This window comes from Ambystoma mexicanum, chromosome 6p, assembly GCF_040938575.1.
Source record: "Ambystoma mexicanum isolate Mex_15411 chromosome 6p, UKY_AmexF1_1, whole genome shotgun sequence".
Lineage (NCBI taxonomy): Eukaryota > Metazoa > Chordata > Amphibia > Caudata > Ambystomatidae > Ambystoma > Ambystoma mexicanum.
In genome coordinates this window covers 1160980467-1161007999 of record NC_090935.1, presented here as the reverse complement: position 1 = coordinate 1161007999, position 27533 = coordinate 1160980467, and positions in this window count along the sequence as shown.

Sequence of the window (27533 nt, the reverse complement as noted above, 5' to 3'; positions counted from 1 at the left end):
AGGCTGCCCATGGTGGCTGGGGGGTGGGGTGGTGGGAGACATGGGTGGGGGCCTGGTGGAGGGTGCCCCACACTGCTGGGGGGGTGGGGGTGGTGGGAGACATGAGTGGGGGCCTGGTGGAGGCTGCCCCTGCACTGCCGGGGGGTGGGGGTGGTGGTAGACATGGGTGGGAGCCTGGTGGGGGCTGCCCATGGTGGCTGGGGGTGGGGGTGGGTGGGAGACATGAGTGGGGGCCTGGTGGGGGCTGCCCATGGTGGCTGGGGGGTGGGGGTGGTGGTAGACATGGGTGGGAGCCTGGTGGGGGCTGCCCATGGTGGCTGGGGGGTGGGGGTGGGTGGGACACATGAGTGGGGGTCTGGTGGAGGCTGCCCCTGCACTGATGGGGGGTGGGGGTGGGTGGGAGACATGAGTGGGGGCCTGGTGAAGGGAGCCCCACACTGCTGGGGGGGTGGGGGTGGTGGGAGACATGAGTGGGGGCCTGGTGGAGGGTGCCCCTGGATGCTGGGGGGTGGGGGTGCAGGGGGCCATGAGTGGGGGCCTGGTGGAGGGTGCCCCTGGATGCTGGGGGGTGGGGGTGCAGGGGGACATGAGTGGGGGCCTGGTGGAGGGTGCCCCTGGATGCTGGGGGGTGGGGGTGCAGGGGGACATGAGTGGGGGCCTGGTGGAGGCTGCCCCTGCACTGCTGGGGGGTGGGGGTGGTGGTAGACATGGGTGGGAGCCTGGTGGGGGCTGCCCATGGTGGCTGGGGGGTGGGGGTGGGTGGGAGACATGAGTGGGGGCCTGGTGGAGGCTGCCCCTGCACTGCTGGGGGGTGGGGGTGGGTGGGAGACATGAGTGGGGGCCTGGTGGAGGCTGCCCATGGTGGCTGGGGGGTGGGGGTGGTGGGAGACATGGGTGGGGGCCTGGTGGAGGGTGCCCCACACTGCTGGGGGGGTGGGGGTGGTGGGAGACATGAGTGGGGGCCTGGTGGAGGCTGCCCCTGCACTGCTGGGGGGTGGGGGTGGTGGTAGACATGGGTGGGAGCCTGGTGGGGGCTGCCCATGGTGGCTGGGGGGTGGGGGTGGGTGGGAGACATGAGTGGGGGACTGGTGGGGGCTGCCCATGGTGGCTGGAGGGTGGGGGTGGTAGTAGACATGGGTGGGAGCCTGGTGGGGGCTGCCCATGGTGGCTGGGGAGTGGGGGGGTGGTAGACATGGGTGGGAGCCTGGTGGGGGCTGCCCATGGTGGCTGGGGGGTGGGGGTGGGTGGGAGACATGAGTGGGGGCCTGGTGGAGGCTGCCCCTGCACTGCTGGGGGGTGGGGGTGGTGGTAGACATGGGTGGGAGCCTGGTGGGGGCTGCCCATGGTGGCTGGGGGTTGGGGGTGGGTGGGAGACATGAGTGGGGGCCTGGTGGGGGCTGCCCATGGTGGCTGGGAGGTGGGGGGTGGTATACATGGGTGGGAGCCTGGTGGGGGCTGCCCATGGTGGCTGGGGGGTGGGGTTGGGCGGGAGACATGAGTGGGGGCCTGGTGGAGGCTGCCCCTGCACTGCTGGGGGGTGGGGGTGGTGGTAGACATGGGTGGGAGCCTGGTGGGGGCTGCCCATGGTGGCTGGGGGGTGGGGTGGCAGGGAGACATGAGTGGGGGCCTGGTGGAGGCTGCCCCTGCACTGCTGGGGGGTGGGGGTGGGTGGGAGACATGAGTGGGGGCCTGGTGGAGGGTGCCCATGGTGGCTGGGGGGTGGGGGTGGTGGGAGACATGGGTGGGGGCCTGGTGGAGGGTGGCCCACACTGCTGGGGGGTGGGGGTGGTGGGAGACATGGGTGGGGGCCTGGTGGGGGCTGCCCATGGTGGCTGGGGGGTGGGGTGGCTGGGAGACATGAGTGGGGGCCTGGTGGAGGCTGCCCCTGCACTGCTGGGGGGTGGGGGTGGGTGGGAGACATGAGTGGGGGCCTGGTGGAGGGTGCCCATGGTGGCTGGGGGGTGGGGGTGGTGGTAGACATGGGTGGGAGCCTGGTGGGGGCTGCCCAAGGTGGCTGGGGGGTGGGGGTGGGAGGGACACATGAGTGGGGGCCTGGTGGAGGCTGCCCCTGCACTGATGGGGGGTGGGGGTGGGTGGGAGACATGAGTGGGGGCCTGGTGGGGGCTGCCCATGGTGGCTGGGGGGTGGGGGTGGGTGGGAGACATGAGTGGGGGCCTGGTGAAGGGAGCCCCACACTGCTGGGGGGGTGGGGGTGGTGGGAGACATGAGTGGGGGCCTGGTGGAGGGTGCCCCTGGATGCTGGGGGGTGGGGGTGCAGGGGGCCATGAGTGGGGGCCTGGTGGAGGGTGCCCCTGGATGCTGGGGGGTGGGGGTGCAGGGGGACATGAGTGGGGGCCTGGTGGAGGGTGCCCCTGGATGCTGGGGGGTGGGGGTGCAGGGGGACATGAGTGGGGGCCTGGTGGAGGCTGCCCCTGCACTGCTGGGGGGTGGGGGTGGTGGTAGACATGGGTGGGAGCCTGGTGGGGGCTGCCCATGGTGGCTGGGGGGTGGGGGTGGGTGGGAGACATGAGTGGGGGCCTGGTGGAGGCTGCCCCTGCACTGCTGGGGGGTGGGGGTGGGTGGGAGACATGAGTGGGGGCCTGGTGGAGGCTGCCCATGGTGGCTGGGGGGTGGGGGTGGTGGGAGACATGGGTGGGGGCCTGGTGGAGGGTGCCCCACACAGCTGGGGGGGTGGGGGTGGTGGGAGACATGAGTGGGGGCCTGGTGGAGGCTGCCCCTGCACTGCTGGGGGGTGGGGGTGGTGGTAGACATGGGTGGGAGCCTGGTGGGGGCTGCCCATGGTGGCTGGGGGGTGGGGGTGGGTGGGAGACATGAGTGGGAGCCTGGTGGGGGCTGCCCATGGTGGCTGGGGGGTGGGGGTGGTGGTATGGCTGGGGGTTGGGGGTGGGTGGGAGACATGAGTGGGGGCCTGGTGGGGGCTGCCCATGGTGGCTGGGAGGTGGGGGGTGGTATACATGGGTGGGAGCCTGGTGGGGGCTGCCCATGGTGGCTGGGGGGTGGGGGTGGGCGGGAGACATGAGTGGGGGCCTGGTGGAGGCTGCCCCTGCACTGCTGGGGGGTGGGGGTGGTGGTAGACATGGGTGGGAGCCTGGTGGGGGCTGCCCATGGTGGCTGGGGGTAGGGTGGCTGGGAGACATGAGTGGGGCCTGGTGGAGGCTGCCCCTGCACTGCTGGGGGGTGGGGGTGGGTGGGAGACATGAGTGGGGGCCTGGTGGAGGGTGCCCATGGTGGCTGGGGGGTGGGGGTGGTGGGAGACATGGGTGGGGGCCTGGTGGAGGGTGCCCCACACTGCTGGGGGGTGGGGGTGGTGGAGACATGAGTGGGGGCCTGGTGGAGGCTGCCCCTGCACTGCTGGGGGGTGGGGGTGGTGGTAGACATGGGTGGGAGCCTGGTGGGGGCTGCCCATGGTGGCTGGGGGGTGGGGGTGGGTGGGAGACATGAGTGGGGGCCTGGTGGGGGCTGCCCATGGTGGCTGTGGGGTGGGGGCGGTGGTAGACATGGGTGGGAGCCTGGTGGGGGCTGCCTATGGTGGCTGGTGGGTGGGGATGGTGGTAGACATGGGTGGGAGCCTGGTGGGGGCTGCCCATGGTGGCTGGGGGGTGGGGGTGGGTGGAAGACATGAGTGGGGGCCTGGTGGAGGCTGCCCCTGCACTGCTGGGGGGTGGGGTGGGTGGGAGACATGAGTGGGGGCCTGGTGGGGGCTGCCCATGGTGGCTAGGGGGTGGGGGTGGCTGGGAGACATGAGTGGGGGCCTGGTGGGGGCTGCCCATGGTGGCTGGGGGGTGGGGAGGGCGGGTGGTAGACATGGGTGGGAGCCTGGTGGGGGCTGCCCATGGTGGCTGAGGAGGGTGGGTGGGAGACATGGGTGGGAGCCTGGTGGGGGCTGCCCATGGTGGCTGGGGGGTGGGGGTGGGTGGGAGACATGAGTGGGGGCCTGGTGGAGGCTGCCCCTGCACTGCTGGGGGGTGGGGGTGGTGGTAGACATGGGTGGGAGCCTGGTGGGGGCTGCCCATAGTGGCTGGGGGGGTGGGGGTGGGAGGGAGACATGAGTGGGGGCCTGGTGGAGGCTGCCCCTGCACTGCTGGGGGGTGGGGGTGGGTGGGAGACATGAGTGGGGGCCTGGTGGAGGCTGCCCATGGTGGCTGGGGAGTGGGGGTGGTGGGAGACATGGGTGGGGCCTGGTGGAGGGTGCCCCACACTGCTGGGGGGGTGGTGGGAGACATGCGTGGGGGCCTGGTGGAGGCTGCCCCTGCACTGCTGGGGGTGGGGGTGGTGGTAGACATGGGTGGGAGCTGCCCATGGTGGCTGGGGGGTGGGGGTGGGTGGGAGACATGAGTGGGGGCCTGGTGGGGGCTGCCCATGGTGGCTGGGGGGTGGGGGTGGTGGTAGACATGGGTGGGAGCCTGGTGGGGGCTGCCCATGGTGGCTGGGGGGTGGGGGTGGGTGGGACACATGAGTGGGGGCCTGGTGGAGGCTGCCCCTGCACTGCTGGGGGGTGGGGGTGGGTGGGAGACATGAGTGGGGGCCTGGTGGGGGCTGCCCATGGTGGCTGGGGGGTGGGGGTGGGTGGGAGACATGAGTGGGGGCCTGGTGGGGGCTACCCATGGTGGCTGGGGGGTGGGGGTTGGTAGACATGGGTGGGAGCCTGGTGGGGGCTACCCATGGTGGCTGGGGGGCGTGGGTGGGAGACATGAGTGGGGGCCTGGTGGGGGCTGCCCATGGGGGGTGGGGTTGGTGGGAGACATGAGTGGGGGCCTGGTGGAGGCTGCCCCACAGTGCTGGGGGGTGGGGGTGGTGGTAGACATGGGTGGGAGCCTGGTGGGGGTTGCCCATGGTGGCTGGGGGGTGGGGGTGATAGGGGACATGAGTGAGGGCCTGGTGGAGGGTGCCCCACACTGCTGGGGGGGTGGGGGGTGGGAGACATGAGCAGGTGTGCAGAGTAGTCCCCTGTTTTGTGGGCTGCCTGCAGGGGCCGTCGAGGGTGTACAGGGAACACCTGTGTGGACCCACCCAGCCTAATCGCATGTGTAACTTCCCGCGCACCCCTGTAATACACGTACCCAGCCAAATCGCGTGTGATAATTCCCGCGCACCCCTGTAATACACGTACCCAGCCAAATCGCGTGTCATTATTCCCGTGCACCCCTGTAATACACGTACCCAGCCAAATCGCGTGTGACAATTCCCGCGTACCCCTGTAATACACGTACCCTGGCTAATCGCGTGTAAAACTTCACGCGTACCCCTGTCATACACGTACCCAGCCAAATCGCGTGTGACAATTCCCGCGTACCCCTGTAATACACGTACCCTGGCTAATCGCGTGTAAAACTTCACGCGTACCCCTGTCATACACGTACCCTGGCTAATCGCATGCAAAATTTCCTGCGTACCCCTGATATGAACGTTACCTGCTTTGCGTTCCTTGTTTGGCAGCCCTGTAAACTGGTCCAGGGTTAGCGCAGCCCTTTGCGATGTTTTAGCGATTTTGATGGCTTTTCCTTGCACAAAGGCGTTCTTGGGGGCGTTACTGGCGCTGCTGCAGGGTCGCTGCGATAGTCTGCGCCACGGCTGGTTTGGGAGCCTAAAATCCATGAATACGCTGTGCGCAGAAATCGGTTTTGGCGCACACGCCTGGCGCAGACAATCGCACGCGGACACTCTGCACCAGCCGCTTGCGACACTTTTCTGCGAAATTCTATGAATTACCCTGTATATTTCACCCATTGGCAATCTACCTAGATAGAGCGTTGCAACCATTGGTGCAGAAGACTGAGACATACCTAAAGGATACCTCGCACTTCCTAAGACTATCGAAAGACATACACATCAATTAACCTCTACTTTTACTATTCACGCTAGACCTGAATAGTCTTCATAGATCTATCCCCCTTGCAGAAAGTATCGCAGCACTGGAATGGTTCCTACTACAACATGAAGATATCTCAATACACAAAGAGTTTGCTATTGAGTTAATCAACATCATCCTGTACAACTATTTTCGATTTAACAATAAATTCTACCTACAGATCCCTGGGACATCCATGGGCTCTTCAGTGGCACTTACGTACGTAGATTTTTTTATGTATCTTTTTGAAAAGAAACACATTCTGGACAGGAAACCATGGAAAAGGTACTTAATCTTCTGGAAACGATTCATCGACAATATTTTTGGTATCTGGCATGGTTCACAAGATGAATTACAACAATGTTTCAGCTATTGAATGGATGTCATGAGAAGATACAATTCACATTAGAAATTGGGAATCCCCATATTCACTTCCTAGATGTCAACATCTCAAGAGTAGATAGTACCTTTATTACAGAGATCTACAGAAAACCTACAGATGCGAAAAGTACCCTGTATTTTGCACATTTTCATCCTGCTCATCTTAAACAGAATTTACCCTACAGTCAATGCCTGAGGGCCAAAAGGATCACATCTGACGCAACCCAGTTGGCACACAAATTTGACAATTTGAAAGCAAGATTTAAGAAAAGAGGTTTTTCTGAACAGACAATGAATACAGCGATTGAGCGTACAACACCATTGGAAAGAGAAGACCTCTTGAAAGAAAGAAAAAAACAAAATGGAAAATACAAATTAATCCACACTCTAAAATTCTCCAGTCAGAGTTATCAAATCAAAAAAATTATCCAGAAAAATTGGGACATTATTAAATCTGATGCAAAACTCAACAAACTATTTCCTGAACCGCATATGTTAGCCTACAAAAGGGGCAGAAACTTCAAAACTGACAAAACAGAAATACATAACTTTTGCCTGTTTGAATTGTCAACATTGTTCCAATTGTTTGAATGGTGACCACATCCGCCACCCAAATAGTGGCAAGAAAATTCAACTCATGCATTATGCAACTTGCAAAAACAAAAATCTGATATATGCCCGGAAATGCCCTTGCGGCAAATATTATGTTGGTAAGACCTCAAGGAAAATCAAAGAAAGGCTTCCAGAGCACAAATCCAACATACGAACAAGTAACTAGAAATCCCCAGTCTTCAGACACTTCAATGAACATAGACATAACATCTATCAATTAAGATGGGTTGTCTTAGAAATCATTAAACAGTTACCAAGAGGGCGTGACCTCGCAAAACGTCTTGCACAGAAATAACTATTTTGGATCCATAAATTGGACTCATTGGCTCCATTGGGACTCAATGACGACTTCTATATGGGTCCTTTTCTGTAAACTAGCCACTTCACCTTACTTTAATGTGGTGTGGTGAACTAAGATTATGATGACTAATATACAATCAAACAGCTCACCAGTGAGCAAACTTAAATATGAATATATGACATCATTACTATAGTAAGTATGTCATGTTCTAGTTTTAATTCATACTCATCCACAAGTTTGGTTAATCTTTAAATTGCTTATCCATAATGTTCTAATGTATAGAAGATTGTAAACTCTTCATGCGACAGATTAGTTAGTCAGACTGTCAATACACCTCCATGTAAATAACTACCATATTTGAGGTCCTTATTACTCTTTCAATTCTTTCAATACTTTGAATCCGGTGTCTTGTTCAATACCCTACTTTTGACACTTTGTGCTTGTATATATACCGCCATCATGAATATCCCTACAAACAGCCTCTTACACTAGGCATGGACATTGTACTCACTGTGACACCCTCTTGTCACTTATGCCTTTTTTACCCATACTTAGAATACTTATCCTTGTTTTTTGAGTTTCTTATACTTTTGCTTTCCAGACCTCCTCTTGAGCCGACCTGTGATTCCTCTATTTTTGGATCGCCATACGATCTGCTATAATATTTCTTTTATTTCCTTTGATCACAATATTATAATTATATTTATTTTGTCACTTACATATGATTCAGCTATATGCACTTGCAACAGCAGTCTACATCCTTGTTAAGTGTTTACTTACTTTCTTGTATATTCTTGTCACCGCTATTACGGGTATCACCTTTTCGCGCATGCGCGCAGTGACATCACAGTGTTTACACTGTGATGTCACTCTATGACAACGTGCGTTGTGAGACGTAATGCCGTCACAGACTTAGTATTTAAGGATGCCGATTCCTGTTAAAGACCATCAACCACGAAGCAATTCCTAGAAGTGATGGCGTCTTTCTACAAAGATCGTTCATCTTCGTTGACAGGACTAAGTAAGTTGCCACAAGGTATTCCTCCAATACCTTCCTTAACCTCACTTTCTCCTTTACTTTTCTCACTACTTTTACCTTATATTAAGGGTCATGCTTTCTTATTTTAGGATCCCTTCTGGATCCTTTCATAATTTCCAGCCAGTGAAAAACATAGTATTGGCCCGGGATAATTCCTAATGTGGATCATAGCCATTTCTGAACTATCTCCATTTCTTGGATGATCTCGTTTGAAACTCTGTTGGTGAGTCACCAACCTGATTGCTTATTTTCCAAAAACACTTACCCTTTGGCTTCAAATATTCATAGGACCCTATTTTAATTTCATTTTCATTTAGTGTTAGGCCACTCTTCAACTATTGCCTAGTTCCAATTCGGTGGAGAAGACATATTCATCTCTCCTATCTTCTTTGGAATATAACACAAAGGACTCGTTGGCACTTTAAGCGAGACCATAGGTAATTATTTAACTTATCCATTCGGTGTACTTTGTCTTTGCACCTATGATTCTATGGTATGTATTTATATATTTTTTACAGACAGTTTTAAATACAAAATGCACAAGAAACGTGTCAAAAACTGAGTATTAGATGTTGATCTTCAGGATTAGCTACTAATATGCATTATTTAAATATTCAGATATTGTTGTGAAAAACTGTTCAATTGCCCCTGAAGAAGTGATTGTTTCACGAAACGCGTTGGGCCATAAATAAATCAACCCAGTTTGATTAAGGAATTCAACTGTGTCAGTGTGTCTGATATATGTTAATAATAAATATAGATGTTAAATTGAACATGAGTATTTTTTACATAGTAAATCAAACAAATCAATGAAATATATTTAAATTACCAGGACTCTTTATAGAGCCACCTATAGAGTGCAGAGGACTGGAGTTCCTACATTTGGGAACTTTTTTCTTGTTTTAGACTACTGCAACAGCCTCTTTCTCAATCTGCCTTCCTCTACTCTCTGCCCTCTGCAACTAACCCAGAACAGGACAGCAAGACTTGTGCTTGTCCTCAAGCCCAGGGACTGTATCTCTCCAGCCCTGAAATCTCGCCACTGGCTCCCGGTGGCTGCAAGGATCTAGTTCAAGACCCTTTGTATTGTCCAGAAGGGTTTCTAGGGGCCAGGGCCCGCAACACATCCAACACTCTCTTCCAAAATACCTTCCTTTTCGAGCCTTCTTGAGGGTCAGACGCTTTTCCAGGAAGAGAGTGGGGACTAGATCTCTCTCCTCTGCAGGTGCCTCTATCTGGAATGGCCTCCATTCCCCCCTCAAGCTTGAGCCGGACCACCTGAAGTTCCGGAAGCAGCTAAAAACTTTCCTCTTCTCCTCTTCTTTCTCTCTCTCCCTCCCCTGCTGACCTACCTGCCCTATCTGTCTGCTGCTCCGACTGGTTCCTGAGCTACCCTCAAAGTCTCACCGGCTACAAGGCTCTTTCTTGATCAGACACCCTTGCACTGCCTCCGGTCCTACCACGCACATAGGGGCTGTAACTGTTACCCGATAGTCCCTGTCTCTTTGCTGCCCTGTTTTCCCCTCCCCTCTCCCTTGTACTTCTCGTTTCTCGCACTTGCACGATCTGAATGACACAATGCCTAGTAGGACTGTTAGTCTTGTCCTCCCTCTGTCTTCCCTCCCTTGTCTTGTCGCGCATAGAAACACTTGTGTACAGGTGCGTTATAAATGACTTATCATATCATATCATTACCCTTCATGAGGAAGCACTTCTCAGGTGACCATTACACAGCATCCTGGTGCAACCTCTCACATCCTTCTATGCCTGCCCTTATGTCTCCTAATAATACTAATTATGGACGGCTCATGCTAATACACTTCCAGTCCCTACCGATCATTGTCTTGCCTGATGCTTGCATCAGCACTGACCCGCCACCTCAAACCCCTTCTCGCCCACACTTTCAAGCGATGATCTTGTTCAATGCCTGTTCTTCCATCTTGGGTCACTTTTTGTTTCCCGCTTCTATCCTACTTCCTGTTAAAGCCTCTTTGCATTGATGATCACCTCCATTGCTTGAATTGACTGGTGTGGGTATATTCTCTGTGCCTTACACTTCAATCTTGGCTAGACAAAGCATGTCCGGTCTGATTCTTGGGTTGAGACCGGAGGCGAACTGGACACATTGTTTGCTTGGTTTGTGCCTTGCTAAGCATAAAATCAAGCTGTATCTGAAGCTCATGCAGCACAGGCTAGTTTTACAAAGCGTGGCCAATCAATGTGCTGGCAGGACTCTCCACCCCCGTTGACTATAGAGTGGGTCGAGGCTTTGAGAAAATGGTTAATAAGCAGAAAAGAGTTTGAGGCTAGCTAACAATTATTGAAATGTTTATAAGACTGGGTAACTGTTAGCGGAGACGAACGCGGACGAAGAATGCTAACGGATGTGAAGACTTGCTTCTCCATAAAAGGCAATAACATGGAAGCTGAATTCTGAGGACGCGGTAAACTTCAATAAGAAGAAGACAGATCGTGGTGAGAAGAAAAGTACGCAGGAGCGGAAACTCCCGATCACGTAAAACAGACCAGGAAGTGGACGCAAACGAAAAATACACCCAGTGAAGGTAAGGGAGATGACAAAATCCCTGTTTAGAAATAGCCAGGAAATTAGGACTACATAAATATATCGGAGATAGAACTAAAATCTAAATATCTCACCATAACAGGGGGTAAAAGACAAATCCGCAGAAAAAACGAAGAGCCATCAAAGAACACATGCAATATAAAAAGAATATTATATGGATGAGAAACATAAGAGCCACCATATAACAACCAGACTAAGTGCCGAACCTAAGGATAGAACCTAATGAGGTAAAGGAAAACAATGGAAAAGGAGGGGAATGTGATTAATCGTGTTAAAAGTCAATTAGAACGGCATGTGATATCTTTTTCTCCTTACAATTACACAGGTCAACAGAAAGGTGACGCTAGAAAAAGATCTGGAAGTATAAGAGGCTTATCCAAGATTAAAAACCGGCAGAAATAAGACTGGGAAGGGAAATTCACCCTAAAGATATCCCATAGATAATTATTGAAAAGAAAAGATTTGGAGCTAAAAGATTACCAAGAGTTAAGAGGATACATAAGAGAGAGGCACGATAGTATCATGGTGTGACAAGTTGATAAACAAGATTGAGAAGGATGTAATAGAGGAAATAGAAATGTGATAGGGATTAAATGACCTATCAGAAATACAATTAAAGTGTATACAGTATGTAGAAGTTGAACTACATTGAAAGACTGGTTACTAAATGAACCGTCTTTTCACCTTGTTTTCACAGACCATCATCCGGAGGTTGACCCAGAGTCAAAATAGAAGGGACAGAAAAAGAAGTCTAGATCCGAGGCGAATATTGAGGACAAGCAGCAATTGGAAACAAAACATTTTTTGTGTATTGAGTTTTGTTCCCCTGAAGAATTTCCTGGCTAAAAGTATGAGAGTTGAGTTGAGGAATGAAACATGTCGGGTATGTGTTTGAATGATGAAAGAATGGATGGCTAAGTGAAAGATCACCAATGTTAAATTTATCAGAAGACTATCAGTTGGTATCACATGCTAAAAAAGAGTGACAGAAAAGATTTTTTGTGATTAAAACCACTAACACAATAGATTAAAAAAGAATTGCTGCATGACAATTTGCCTAAGAAATAGTTTGTCAGAAGAAGTAATTGTTGTATTGAACGTAGTAATGTTAAAAGAATCTGAGAAAATCAAATTTAAAATATTGATTGTCAATGAAGTGTGTTGTTTTTTTTGAAAGAATAAGATGTTATGTTTTTTTACTATATGAAAATAAAATCGTGATATTTTTTGATACAAAAACGAGATTTGGTATGTCTAAATTTAATAAGTAGGGACATACGTTTAGGGTCAAAACCGGATGAGGATGAGAAAATAGGGGACCCTTTGCACATATGGTATGAAGATGTTGGCTGTGTACTACAGAGGGCTGTTGCAAGGAGGTCCAAGACAAAAATGATTGGTCGCTATCCTCTAGTCTCTTAGAGTTGTGAAAGAGAGATGAGACTGGGTACACAATCTGGTACAAATTTAAAGATACCTTAGATTAGGTACTGAGCAGTAGGTTTCTAATACATACAAATTAGATAGTCGCAGAAGCAGCAGTTTTCAGCCAGAAGCTGGTGCTGTGTCAAAGTACAAATCATGTTCTCTATTTTAAGTGCCGCTGTATTCCGTAGGCCACATCTTCTCTATTGCCCATCCCTGGCCTCTATATAAGTAACTATATTTATAATCTTCAATTAAAGGGTCTTTGGAAATATCTGGGCATTTTCTCTCAGCCACTTTGCATTACAATAATTAGAGACATTTGTCTTTTAAGAGGTAATACGTGGAAAACTCATATCAATTGGAGCAAAACTATTAAGAAGCATTCACAAAAGCATGCAGGGGGGCTTACAATTACTCCCTAGAAGGCTAACTGGTTCTTTAGATCCAAATCACCAGAACCAGATCCCCTCCTCTGGCGTAGCGGCAACAGATGCCAAGGATAAAACTGAACAAGGGCTCAGGAGGTGGGAGACCCCACCCCCATCGCACAATCACACATTAGAGTCCTCCTTCCGAGTTCAAAGAAAGAGAAAAAGATGTGCATCATGTGATGGTATGGGTTATTTGAACAGCACATAAGCCTCCCTCCTCACTCACTTTCCTTTCCAGCAGTAAGGGGGCAGGAATGAACGAGCTTGATTATTACTGATTAGGGTTTTGAGGGGCTCAGTCACACTGTGTGCAACTGCAACAGAGTTTAAAAAAAGTGATAATGCAGGACAGTGTAAGACCAGAGAGGGCTGTGCAGCAAAGCCTAGAAGTGATAGCGTGAGGCCCAGAGATGGAGTGTGTATCAGGGTCTGGCAGCAGCAGGCTGGTTTATGGGGCGTAGCGATGTTGTGTGCATCAAGGAATGATGCTGTGAATGAATGAAGCCGTTTAGGGCTCGGCGATGGTATGTGCAGTGCAAAGTACAATAGTGATGGAGTAGGGCCGTTTGGAGGAAGTGATGGCATGTATATGGTGACTGAAGATGCTACAGTAATAGTAAGGGATGGTGCCTGTTCTGAGCCGATGCAAGCAGCAGGCAAATTAGGGCGCTGGTCAAAAAGGGAAGTGGTTTTCGCTCTCCACAAAAGAAAATGTGTAACTTAATCGGATATTGGGTGCCGCTAGAAGCCTTCCATCCAAAAGGGGGTACTGTGATGAAAACCACAGTGCTCAGACATGTTGGGGCCTAAAACAAGGCTGCGTCCTGGCCCCTTTACTTTTTAATCTTTTCATTTCTGGTTTGGGCACAGCCCTAGATGCATCTAGCTCTTCTCCCCCCCGAGACTGGACTTCCTTAACATGAGGCATTTGCTTTATGCTGATGACCTGGTTTTATGCGACCAAACTCCTATTGGCCTTAAACGTCTACAACAGAAAATAAGTTGGAGATTAATATGAATAAAACCAAGGTGAAGATATCAAAACCAACTAGGAAGAAAAGATGGGTGAATTTTAAATGGGTTTTATTAAAGGAAGTTTTAGGGAAAGTTACAGAGTTTGTATATAAGGGCCATGCTTTCTTATTTTAGGATCCCTTCTGGATCCTTTCATAACTTCCAGCCAGTGAACAACATAGTATTGGCCCGGGATAATTCCTAATGTGGATCATATCCATTTCTGAACTATCTCCATTTCTTGGATGATCTCGTTTGAAACTCTGTTGGTGAGTCACCAACCTGATTGCTTATTTTCCAAAAACACTTACCCTTTGGCTTCAAATATTCATAGGACCCTATTTTAATTTCATTTTCATTTAGTGTTAGGCCACTCTTCAACTATTGCCTAGTTCCAATTCGGTGGAGAAGACATATTCATCTCTCCTATCTTCTTTGGAATATAGCACAAAGGACTCGTTGGCACTTGAAGCGAGACCATAGGTAATTATTTAACTTATCCATTCGGTGTACTTTGTCTTTGCACCTATGATTCTATGGTATGTATTTATATATTTTTTACAGACAGTTTTAAATACGAAATGCACAAGAAACGTGTCAAAAACTGAGTATTAGATGTTGATCTTCAGGATTAGCTACTAATATGTATTATTTAAATATTCTTTTTTCTAGATATTGTTGTGAAAAACTGTTCAATTGCCCCTGAAGAAGTGATTGTTTCACGAAACGCGTTGGGCCATAAATAAATCAACCCAGTTTGATTAAGGAATTCAACTTTGTCAGTGTGTCTGATATATGTTAATAAGTGTTTACCTATAGATGTTAAATTGCACATGAGTGTTTTCAAACAAATCAATCAAATATATTTAATTACCAGGACTCTTTATAGAGCCACCTATAGAGTGCACAGGACGGGAGTTCCTACATTTGGGAACTTTTTTCTTGTTTTAGACTACTGCACAGCCTCTTTCTCAATCTGCCTTCCTCTACTCTCCGCCCTCTGCAACTAACCCAGAACAGGACTGCAAGACTTATCCTTGTCCTCAAGCCCAGGGACCGTATCTCTCCAGCCCTGAAATCTCTCCACTGGCTCCCGGTGGCTGCAAGGATCTAGCTCAAGACCCTTTGTATTGTCCACAAGGGTTTCTGAGGCCAGGGCCTGCACCACATCCAACACTCTGTTCCAAAATACCTTCCTTTTCAAGCCTTCTTGAGGTTCAGACGCTTCTCCAGGAAGAGAGTGGGGACTAGATCTCTCTCCTCTGCAGGTGCCTCCATCTGGAATGGCCTCCATTCCCCCCCTCAAGCTTGAGCCGGGCCACCTGAAGTTCCGGAAGCAGCTAAAAACTTTCCTCTTCTCCTCTTCTTTCTCTCTCTCCCTCCCCTGCTGACCTACCTGACCTATCTGTCTGCTGCTCTGACTGGTTCCTGAGCTACCCTCAAATTCTCACCGGCTATAAGGCTCTTTCTTGATCAGACACCCTTGCACTGCCTCCGGTCCTAACACACACTTAGGGGCTGTAACTGTAACCCGATAGTCCCTGTCTCTTTGCTGCCCTCTTTTCCCCTCCCCTCTCCCTTGTACTTCTCGTTTCTCGCACTTGCACAATCTGAATGACACAATGCCTAGTAGGACTGTTAGTCTTGTCCTCCCTCTGTCTTCCCTCCCTTGTCTTGTCGCGCATAGGAACACTTGTGTACAGGTGCGTTATAAATGACTTATCATATCATATCATTACCCTTCATGAGGAAGCACTTCTCAGGTGACCATTACACAGCATCCTGGTGCAACCTCTCACATCCTTCTATGCCTGCCCTTATGTCTCCTAATAATACTAATTATGGACGGCTCGTGCTAATACACTTCCATTCCCTACCGATCATTGTCTTGCCTGGTGCTTGCATCAGCCCTGACCTGGCACCTCAAACCCCTCCTCACCCACACTGTCAAGGGATGATCTTGTTCAATGCCTGTTCTTCTTCCATCTTGGGTCACTTTTTGTTTCCCCCTTCTATCCTACTTCCTGTTAAAGCCTCTTAGCATTGATGATTAACTCCATTGCTTGAATTGACTGGTGTGGGTATATTCTCTGTGCCTTACACTTCAATCTTGGCTAGACAAAGCATGTCCGGTCTGATTCTTGGGTTGAGATCTGGAGGCGAACTGGACACATTGTTTGCTTGGTTTGCCCCTTGCTAAGTATAAAATCAAGCTGTATCTGAAGCTCATGCAGCACAGGATAGTTTTACAAAGCGTGGGCAATCAATGTGCTGGCAGGACTCCCCACCCCCGTTGAATATAGAGTGGGTCGAGGCTTTGAGAAAATGGTTAATAAGCAGAAAAGAGTTTGAGGCTAGCTAACAATTATTGAAATGTTGATGAGACTGGGTACCTGGTAGCGGAGACGAACGCGGAAGAAGAATGCTAGCGGATGTGAAGACTTGCTTCTCCATAAAAGGCAATAACATGGAAGCTGAATTCTGAGGACGCGGCAAACTTCAATAAGAAGAAGACAGATCGTGGTGAGAAGAAAAGTATGCAGGAGCGGAAACTCCCGATCACGAAAAACAGACCAGGAAGTGGACGCAAGCAAAAAATATACCCAGTGAAGGTAAGGGAGATGACAATACCTGTTTAGAAGTAGCCAGGAAATTAGGACTACTTAAATATATCGGAGATAGAACTAAAATCTAAATATCTCACCATGACAGGGGGTAAAAGACAAATCCGCAGAAAAAACGAAGAGCCATCAAAGAACCCATGCAATATAAAAAGAATATTATATGGATGAGAAACATAAGAGCCGCCATATAACAACCAGACTAAGGGGCCGATTCATGGAACAAATGTGCGCCGAAAATCTTTGCGCAAGCAGGCGCAGGCAGGCGGAAGCGCAAAAAAACAGGTGCACGCGCACGCGTGCGATTCATGGAAGTCCCTGCGCCTGTTTTCCTCGGGATGTGCGCCAAACCCGTGCATGGCGCACACGTCACTGCAACATCCCGAAAGGTGTGCACGACGCGCACAGTGAAAGCGCACAACCTCGGCGCATACACCAGCAAGTGGGCGGAACACAGGGCGTAACGCGCGGAATGGGGAACAACACGCGAAAATAAGGGCGTAACTGGGGATGTACTGCAGGGAAGCAGACGGAACGCCCACACGCACTCGAACCACACATATTCATGGAATCGAATAGGGCAAAGACACGCACAAGCCGAAACACGTCCGCCACACGAAGGCAGGCGGTAGCGTCCCTGCGCATTACAAAAGTGGCAACATACAGCAATTGGGCCTGTGCGAGCGGGGCACGTGTATTTCGGGGGTGCGCAGGAAGTTACACACGCAATATAGCGGGGTACGTGTATTTCGGGGTTGCGCGGGAAGTTACACATGCGATTGAGCAGGGCACGTGTATTTCAGGGGTGCGCGGGAAGTTACACACGCGATTGAGTGGGGTACGTGTATTTCGGGGGTGCGCGGGAAGTTACACACGCGATTGAGCGGGGTACGTGTATTACGGGGGTGCGCGGGAAGTTACACACGCGATTGAGCGTGGTACGTGTATTTCGGGGGTGCGCGGGAAGTTACACACGCGATTGAGCGGGGTACGTGTATTTCGGGGGTGCGCGGGAAGTTACACACGTGATTGAGCGGGATACGTGTATTTCAGGGTTGCGCGGGAAGTTACACACACGATTGAGAGGGGTACGTGTATTTCGGGGGTGCGAGGGAAGTTACACACGCGATTGAGCGGGGTACGTGTATTTCGGGGGTGCGCGGGAAGTTCCACACGCGAATGTCCAGGCTACGTGTATGTCGGGGTGCGCGGGAAGTTTCACACGCAATTCCATCAGGGTACGTGTATTACAGGGGTGCGCGGGGAGCACCACACGTGAATTGCACGTGTGGGTCCTCCCAGGTGTTCCCTCTACACCCTCCACGGCCCCTGCAGGTGGCTCACACCACAGGGGCCTACCCTGCACATGACCTGCAGGCACCCCATCCACCATGGCCATGCCCCCAGCCAACCCACATGTCAACTTGCACTACTGCCCACCAACGCATGTCCCCCTGCACCCCCAGCCACCAGGGGCACCCTCAACCAGGCCCCCACCCCGTCTCCCACCACCCCCACCCCCCAGCACTGTGGGTCACCCTCCACCAGGCCCCCACCCATGTCTCTCACCACCCACACCCCCCAGCAGTGCAGGGGCACCCTTCACCAGGCCCCCACCCATGTCCAACTCAGGTTCCCCACCACCCCCACCCCCCAGCAGTGCAGGGTCACCCTCCACCAGGCCCCCACCCATGTCTCCCACCACCCACACCCCCCAGTAGTGCGGGTCACCCTCCAGCAGGCCCCCACCCATATCTCCCACCGCCCCCACCCCCCAGCAGTGCAGGGTCACCCTCCACCAGGCCCCCACCCATGTCCAACTCATGTTCCCCACCCCCCCAGCAGTGCATGGTCACCCTCCACCAGGCCCCCACCCATGTCCAACTCATGTTCCCCACCACCCCCACCCCCCAGCACTGTGGGGCACCTGCCAGCAGGCCCCCACCCATGTCCAACTCATGTTCCCCACCACCCCCGCCCCCCAGCACTGTGGGGCACCTGCCAGCAGGCCCCCACCCATGTCCAGCTCATGTTCCCCACCACCCCCACCCACCAGCACTGTGGGGCACCTGCCAGCAGGCCCCCACCCATGTCTCCCACACCCCACCCCCCAGCAGTGCAGGGTCACCCTCCACCAGGCCCCCACCCATGTCTCCCACCACCCCCACCCCCCAGCACTGTGGGGCACCTGCCAGCAGGCCCCCACCCATGTCTCCCACCCCCCACCACCCCCCAGCAGTGCAGGGTCACCCTCCACCAGGCCCCCACCCATGTCTCCCACCACCCCCACCCCCAGCAGTGCAGGGTCACCCTCCACCAGGCCCCCACCCATGTCCAGCTCATGTTCCCCACCACCCCACCTCCCAGCACTGTGGGGCACCTGCCAGCAGGCCCCCACCCATGTCTCCCACCAACCCCACCCCCCAGCAGTGCAGGGTCACCCTCCACCAGGCCCCCACCCATGTCTCCCACCACCCCCACCCCCCAGCACTGTGGAGCACCTGCCAGCAGGCCCCCACCCATGTCTCCCACCCCCCCACCCCCAGCAGTGCAGGGTCACCCTCCACCAGGCCCCCACCCATGTCTTCCACCACCCCCACCCCCCAGCAGTGCAGGGTCACCCTCCACCAGGCCCCCACCCATGTCTTCCACCACCCCCACCCCCAGCAGTGCAGGGGCACCCTCCACCAGGCCCCCACCCATGTCTCCCACCACCCCCACCCCCCAGCAGTGCAGGGTCACCCTCCACCAGGCCCCCACCCATGTCTCCCACCACCCCCACCCCCTAGCACTGTGGGGCACCTGCCAGCAGGCCCCCACCCATGTCTCCCACCCCCCACCCCCCAGCAGTGCAGGGTCACCCTCCACCAGGCCCCCACCCATGTCTCCCACCACACCCACCCCCATCAGTGCAGGGTCACCCTCCAGCAGGCCCCCACCCATGTCTCCCACCACCCCCATCCCCCAGCAGTGCAAGGTCACCCTCCACCAGGCGCCCACCCATGTCCAACTCATGTTTCCCACCACCCCCACCCCCCAGCAGTGCAGGGTCACCCTCCACCAGGCCCCCACCCATGTCCAACTCATGTTCCCCACCACCCCCACCCCCCAGCACTGTGGGGCACCTGCCAGCAGGCCCCCACCCATGTCCAACTCATGTTCCCCACCACCCCCACCCCCAGCACTGTGGGGCACCTGCCAGCAGGCCCCCACCCATGTCCTACTCATGTCTCCCACCACCCCCACCCCACAGCAGTGCAGGGTCACCCTCCACCAGGCCCCCACCCATGTCTCCCACCACCCCCCAGCACTGTGGGGCACCCTCCACCAGGCCCCCACCCATGTCTCCCACCACCCCCACCCCCCAGCAGTGCAGGGGCACCCTCCACCAGGCCCCCACCCATGTCCAACTCATGTTCCCCACCACGCCCACCCCCCAGCAGTGCAGGGTCACCCTCCACCAGGCCCCCACCCATGTCTCCCACCACCCCCACCCCCCAGCAGTGCAGGGTCACCCTCCACCAGGCCCCCACCCATGTCTCCCACCACCCCCACCCCCCAGCAGTGCAGGGTCACCCTCCACCAGGCCCCCACCCATGTCTCCCACCACCCCCACCCCCCAGCAGTGCAGGGTCACCCTCCACCAGGCCCCCACCCTTGTCTCCCACCACCCCCACCCCCCAGCACTGTGGGGCACCTGCCAGCAGGCCCCAACTCATGTTCCCCAGCCAACATGTCATCACAATCTAGATCCCTGGTCCCTATGGTCAGCCTCCAAATGCAAAACAGCCACCTGAGTATTGCATCCACCCACTCTGAAATGGCAATTACATGACAGAACATCAATTGCAAGTTTCGAAACAAACACATGTCCCTCACATACACCCAATGGGTGTCAGTGAATCTCAAAACCCATATCATGATATGCATGAAACCAATGAGATGATACTACACATTGAAGTTCGATAAAAAAATATGTATTAAAGAAAACATAAATAGATTCAAAAATAAAGAAACAGAAATGGGAATGTACAGAAATGAAAAGAAGCATGTCCGTGAAAAAAAGCAAAAGCAAAAATCATAATCCAAAGTAATGGTGTCCAAAGTCACTGTCCACAAAACAAAATCCAATGGGAAATAATAATTGAAAGCCATTGCTCCATGGGTAAATTGTGAAAGTGAAATAAAATCCAACAGTGAACTATGTACAGACGAACAAGCCAGGGTCCATTGTCCCAACCAAAGAAATGAAACCTATCTAACAACACTAACTAATAAAATAAACTATATACAAAAATGTGGCCAATGTCCAAAAGGTCCCAAAAAAATCAAAAAACAAAGGAAACCTAATACTAACTACATAACTATTTACATGGGCAGCGGGCTAGTCCAACGGCTCACTGGATGTAGTCATGGGCCAGGGCATCATCGAACTCCTGTTCAATGGCTTGGAGGCGGGCATGTTCCCTGGCCCCGAGGTCTCGCAGGGATAAAGCAGTGTCCATCTCCAGCTCCCTTCGAAGACCCTCGAGGCACTCAGCCCGCCTCAGCGCCCTCCGCATGGAGTTCTCCGCCCTGACCATTGTGAGCCGTTCCTCATCTGCCCGCTGCCGCTCCGCACCTATCTGCTGGCCCAACCGCTCCCACACGGAAGCCACTCCCATTCCAGGGTTCTCCTGCCCTCCGGCCGATGCCTGCACCCCTGATGTTGATGGCCTCGAGCCATGATGCCTCCCACGTCGAGCCTGCCGCTGCCTCCGACGCAACTGCCTGTGCCAGCACGACGGCATCCAGGCTGATGGAATCCACCGACGCCGTCGTGCACGTGCCCTGCCCGATGATGCCGTCACATCCTCCATCTGCTGGGGTCCAGTTGCTGGTGTGTCCACCCCTGCTGGACCTCCGACTCCAGACTGTGGCAGGGATCGGATCCCCACCGAACCGGCTGCATTGGTCGGGGCAGGTCCACAGGGGGCCCTGGTGGCATCTGGGCCGGAAGACGGCATGGAGAACGACTGGTGCATAGTCTCCACAGAGGTGGAGAGGGTCGCCAGATTGGCCGACACATGTAGGAAACCCCCGACCATGGCCGTTCCCAACTGGGCCACGTCGGCACGGTCCTCTCCGTGATGACGTGCATGCTCCTCCCAGGAAGCACGCACCTCATCACGAATTGCACCTGTGCGCAACGCGACACCAATCAGGACCTTCTCCATACGGCCAGGGGTCCCCTCGTCCGCAGGTGGAGGGGAGTCAGATGACATGGACATCCCCCCTACCTGCGGACGGTCCTGGGATGGGGCATCCCTGCTGGTGCATGGTGGTGCAGACACAGTGTCATGGACAGTGACATGCACAGGCCCCTCCCCGGCGACCTGTGCTGCCTGCTGCCCCTGCCCCTGGACTGCAACACTTGCACCAGCAGGGATGCCCCCACCAGGCCCCATGTGCGCCTCAGTAGCGGCCTCCTCCTCCTCTGTGGAAACCACCAACCTGGATGGCTCCACCCCGTCTTCCGCCGTTGCAAGCCCCTGTGGGGGCTCACCCACCCCTTCCGCTGCAGCCGTGGGGGCATCCCCGCCGCTTTGCTCCACAGAGCCGTCTCCGCCCTCTTCTTCACGTGGCGCTGTGTAGAGGGAGACATAGAACACAAGCATCAGGGTACTGTACAATGGTCCCCTAGACAGGAAGCAATAGCAGATGAGTGGCACTGTCAAAGATCACTTCCATCATGTCCCTCCACAACACATGGCTCAGTGCAGGTAAAACACATGCGGTAACAGGCATGGCGCATGCTATGGACATTAGCATACATGTCCAAGGGATTCTTGGAACATACTATGTTGTTTTGGAACTCACATGCATCATGGGCCATGCCTATCACATGCACACACTTCACCCTAGTTTCATCCATCTGGCCTCGTACACCACAGACACAGTGGATACAAGGATGGCTAGGCTGCATCAGTGAACCTGAACATTGCGACAGACATGTGTCATGCATCCCTGGCATTCACAAGTCGCAGACACACAGGTCAGACACACAGACATGGACAGCATACATGTACATGGCATCAGCACCCATCCCTCACCCCCACCCATGTCCAGGAACAGAGACTGGCATGCTTTCATGTGGCCATTCCGCATAGTGCAACCCATGTTGCATTTGAACACATGCACCAACCGGGTGGTTCACACATTACTGGTCTCACATGCATGACGTCCCTGCACACACACATGCATACATGGCTTATGTCACACATACAAGCAAGTATCAGACAGCCAGCACACTGCGACATGCCCTGTCTCACACAGCAATGCTTGGCCACTTACCGCTCAACTCCAGACGGGTCTTCCTCAAAAGGATCTGGGCGTGGAGCGCTGGTGGGCCTACGCGTTCCAGGACCCTCATCTGGATGGGACTCATGCGGCCCCGGCCCCCCTCCACGAGGCGCCGGGCCTTCAAGAGGGTCCTGGACCTGCAGTCATCCCAGCGCTTCTTGACATGTTGGTAGTCGCGGACTGCCACCCCCTCCGCATTGATGGCAGTCACGATGTCCGTCCAGGTCCGAGTCCGTCCTTCCTTGTTGGCGCGCTTACTTCCGAAGAGGGCATCATACTGCCCCAGGACTTGCTCCACCAGGACACCAACTTCGGTGACAGTGAAGCTGGTGCCCCTCTGCCTCTCTGGCCGGGGGTTGCCAGTGGTGCCAGATGTTTCAGTGCCCGACATGGCAACCCCAGAGGCAGGAGTGGGTGGGCAACTGGGTCCTGGGGCTGGGCTGTGGAGCGATGGTATCCCAGTCGGGAGTCTTCGGTTCCAGCAGGGGTGGACACAGCAAATGGACCCCTGCAGATGGCTGATGTGCAGGCACCAAATGGCAGGGCACGGTGGCAGCAGGCAGGCAGGCAGCAGCAGATGGCTCGTGGTCTTCCGTGTGCTTACGCGTGGCCAGCTTGATACGGAGTGAATTGGCACGTGGAAATTCTGCACGTCTGCATGTAAATCGAGGAAAGGCCCTTAGCGCGTATGCACATCAGCACGCATATGCGATTTCATTGGACCAAAGGCCCTTAGCGCGTGAGCGCGTCTGTGACGTGACGCGCGCGGGTGTTTCCCTCATTGCACGTGATGACAGAACACACGTGGATTTCCACCAATCGCGTGTGAAAGTTCCCGCGCACCCCCAAACACACGTACCCAGGCTAATCACGTGTGGAACTTCCCGCGCACCCCGAAACATACGTACCCAGGCTAATCACGTGTGGAACTTCCCACGCACCCCGAAACACACGTACCCAGGCTAATCGCGTGTGGAACTTCCCGCGCACCCCGAAACACACGTACCCAGGCCAATCGCGTGTACGCTCATTTCCCTCCGATCACACGCGATGACACTCGGACGTGCAGTTTTACCACGTGTGCTCTGTCATCACATGCAATGAGGGAAACACCCGCGCGCGCCACGTCACAGACGCGCTCACGCGCTAAGGGCCTTTGGTCCAATGAAATCGCATATGCGTGCTGACGTGCATACGCGCTAAGGGCCTTTCCTCGAATTACACGCAGACGTGCAGGATTTTCACCTGCCAATTCACTCCGTATCAAGCTGGCCACGCGTAAGCACACGGAAGACTACGCTCCTGCCCAGAAGGCCGAACTACTGCCCCCCAGAGCCCCGAGCACGCTCCCACCTGCCATCTGCTGCTGCCTGACTGCCTGCTGCCCACGTGCCCTGCCATTTGCTGCCTGCACATCAGCCAGGGGTGCTGTTGCTGTGACCACCCCTGCTGGAACCGAAGACTCCCGACTGGGATTCCATCGCTCCACAGCCCAGCCCCAGGACCCAGTTGCCCAACCACTCCTGCCTCTGGGGTTGTCATGTCGGGGCAAACACCATCTGAGACCACTGACAACCCCCGGCCAGAGAGGCAGAGGGGCACCAGCTTCAGTGCCACCGAAGTTGGTGTCCTGGTGGAGCAAGTCCTGGGGCAGTATGATGCCCTCTTCGGAAGTTCCCGCGCCGACAAGGAAGGACGGACTCGGATCTGGACTGACATTGTGACTGCCATCAACGCGGAGGGGGTGGCAGTCCGCGACTTCCAACATGTCAAGAAGCGGTGGGAGGACTTCAGGTCCAGGACCCTGAACAAAGCCCGGCGCCTCTTGAAGGCAGCGGATGCCAAGGGGCGCCGGGGCCACTTGTCGGAAGAACAGATGAGGGTCCTGGAACGCATATCCCCAGCGCTCCACGTCCAGGTCCTTGAGAGGCAGACCCGTCTGGAGTCGAGCGGTAAGTGTACATGAATTCTGATTGTGAGCTGTGCGTGTGGTGATTTTTCAGTAGTGTGCAGGTTGCACATCTGTTTGTATGGGGTCGAGTATGGGTGGGGCTGTACAGGGCCGTGGGGCTAACACATGCGAGGGCTGGAATGTGTGAGACATGGATGGTGCTTGTGTGTGTAGGCTTGCATGCCAAATGCAGTTGTGTGGGCACACATGTTTGGATGAATGTGTATGTAAGTAGACATGTCCGTGATGTCACGCATGTATGTTGTTTCCAGCTGCATGTATCAGCACTGTGTACATGTGCATCTGTGTGTATTTGACAAGGGTGCAACAGTGATGCAACATGGATGCATGTGACAGCGGTATTTGGAAGCCTGATCGGCAGATGTGACATGGATGCCCATCTGAACACTGCGACACTTGGCAGAGGTGTACACATGCATGCAAGTGTGGTGGTGTGTGTACATGTGTGGTGCACTTCCTGTTTTGCATGTGATGTCTGGCTCACCTTTGCCTGCTCATGCTGTTGTATGTGTATGGATGGTGCTGGCAGTTGCGATATGGCTGTGGTATGGCTCATGTGTGCAAGTTGAAATGACATGTGTGTTGGGGATTGTGATGGCATGTCTGAGGTTTGCCAATGCCACTCATGTACAACTGTCATGTGTGTATGTGTCCATTGTACAGTGCCCTGATGCCTGTGTTTTATTTCTCCCTGTCTGCAGCGTCAACTGATGAAGAGGGCGGAGAAGGTGCTGTGGAGCACAGCGGCGGGGATCCCACCGCCAGCCGGAGACGCAAGGCCCGGCTCCCCTCCCATGTTGTCATCTCGTCGGGGAGTGAGGAGTCTGGTGCCGCGTCCCAGGCCGCAGCTGCCGGGGGGAGGTCCAAGAGGCGGAGGTTGGAGTTGGACTCCTCGGCAGCAGAAGGGGCAGCTGGGACCCCACAGGGCCCAACGGGGGAAGATGGCACGGAGTCATCCAGCTTGGTGGGGGGTTTGGTGGAGGAGGAGGCCATGCAAGCAACAGAGACGGGGTCTGGAGGTGGGGATCCCACTGGTGCTAGTGGTGCAGTGCAGGACCAGGGACAGGAGGCAGCACAGGCCGCCGCGGAGGTGCCTGTGTGCAATCCTGTCCCTGATCCTGTCCCTGCATCATCTTGCACCAGCAGGGATGCCTACTTCCAGACCCGTTTTCAGGCAGGGGATGAGCTCACGACAACTGGCCTTCCTCTGCCTGCGGACGTGGCTATCCGGGTCCGGGTTGAGCCTGTTCTGACTGGTGTGGCGTTGCGTCAACGGGCCATGCGAGGTGACCTGCAGTCTTTTCATGAGGAGACTGCACGTCATCTCGAATGGCTCGTTGACCACGTCAGCCTGCTGTGACAGGTCACCCAGGCCAGATTCCTCCGTATGATGGGGCTTGCTACGACCCCCTCCTCAACTGAACCCCCTACGCGCCAGTCGTCCTCCGTGCCATCTTCCCACCCATCAGTCACCAGGGTGCCCTGTGGAGCTGCCTCTGACGGTGCGGCCAGGATGGTGGAGGAGGCATCCCTGCCACAGTCGGGAGTCGGACGCCCAGCAGGGGTGGCCACATCAACGACTGCACCCCAGCCGGCGGAGGATGTGCAGGCAGAAGGAGGCAGTGCACGGGCAGAGGCACAGCAGCAGCAGCAACGTGGTGGGAGCCATGAAGGCTCGGGGTCTTCAACATCGGAGGGGCAGGCATCGGCTGGAGGGCAGGAGGACCCAGGACAGAGAGTGTCTTCCGTGTGGCAGCGGTTGGGCCACGCCATAGATGCGGAGCGGCAGCGGGCGGAAGAGGCACGGCTCACAATGGTCAGGGCGGAGAACTCCATACGGAGGGCCCTGAGGCGGGCCGAGTGCCTCGAGGCAATCCGCAGGGGTTTGGAGGTGGACACGTCGACGGCCCTGCGGACCCTCAGGGCCATGGAGGAGGACCGCCTCCGGGACATTGAGCAGGAGTTCGATGATGCCCTGGCCCGGGACATCCAAAAGTGAGCCTTCAAACTAGACCGCTGCCCTTGTACATAGTTATGTAGGTAGTGTTAGGTTTCCTTTTTTTTGGATTTATTTTGGACCTTTTGGACATTGGCCACATTTTTGTATATAATTTATTTTATTAGTTAGTGTAGTTAGATAGGTTTCATTTCTTTTGTTGGGATAATGGACCCTGGCTTGTTCGTATGTACATAGTTCACTGTTGGATTGTATTTTTCTTTCACATTTTAACCATGGAGCAATGGCTTTCAATTTTATTTCCCATTGGATTTTGTTTTGTGGACAGTGACTTTGGACACCATTACTTTGGATTATGATTTTTGGTTTTGCTTTTTTTCACAGACATGCTTCTTTTCATTTTTGTACATTCCCATTTCTGTTTCTTAATTTATGATTCTATTTATGTTTCCTTTAATACATTTTTTTTAGTGAACTTCAATGTGTAGTATCATCTCATTGGTTTCATGCATATCATGATATGGGTTTTGAGATTCACTGACACCCATTGGGTGTATGTGAGGGAAATGTGTTTGTTTCGGAACTTGCAATTGGTGTTCTGTCATGTAATTGCCAATTATGAGTGGGTGGATGCAATACTCGGGTGGGTGTTTTGCATTTGGAGGCTGACCATAGGGACCAGGGATCTAGATTGTGATGACATGTTGGCTGGGGAACATGAGTTGGACATGGGTGGGGGCCTGCTGGCAGGTGCCCCACAGTGCTGGGGGGTGGGGAGGGTGGGAGACATGGGTGGGGGCCTGCTGGCAGGTGCCCCACAGTGCTGGGGGGTGGGGGGGTGGGAGACATGGCTGGGGGCCTGCTGGCAGGTGCCCCACAGTGCTGGGGGGTGGGGGTGGTGGGAGACATGGGTGGGGGCCTGATGGAGGGTGACCCTGCACTGCTGGGGGGTGGGGGTGGTGGGAGACATGGGTGGGGGCCT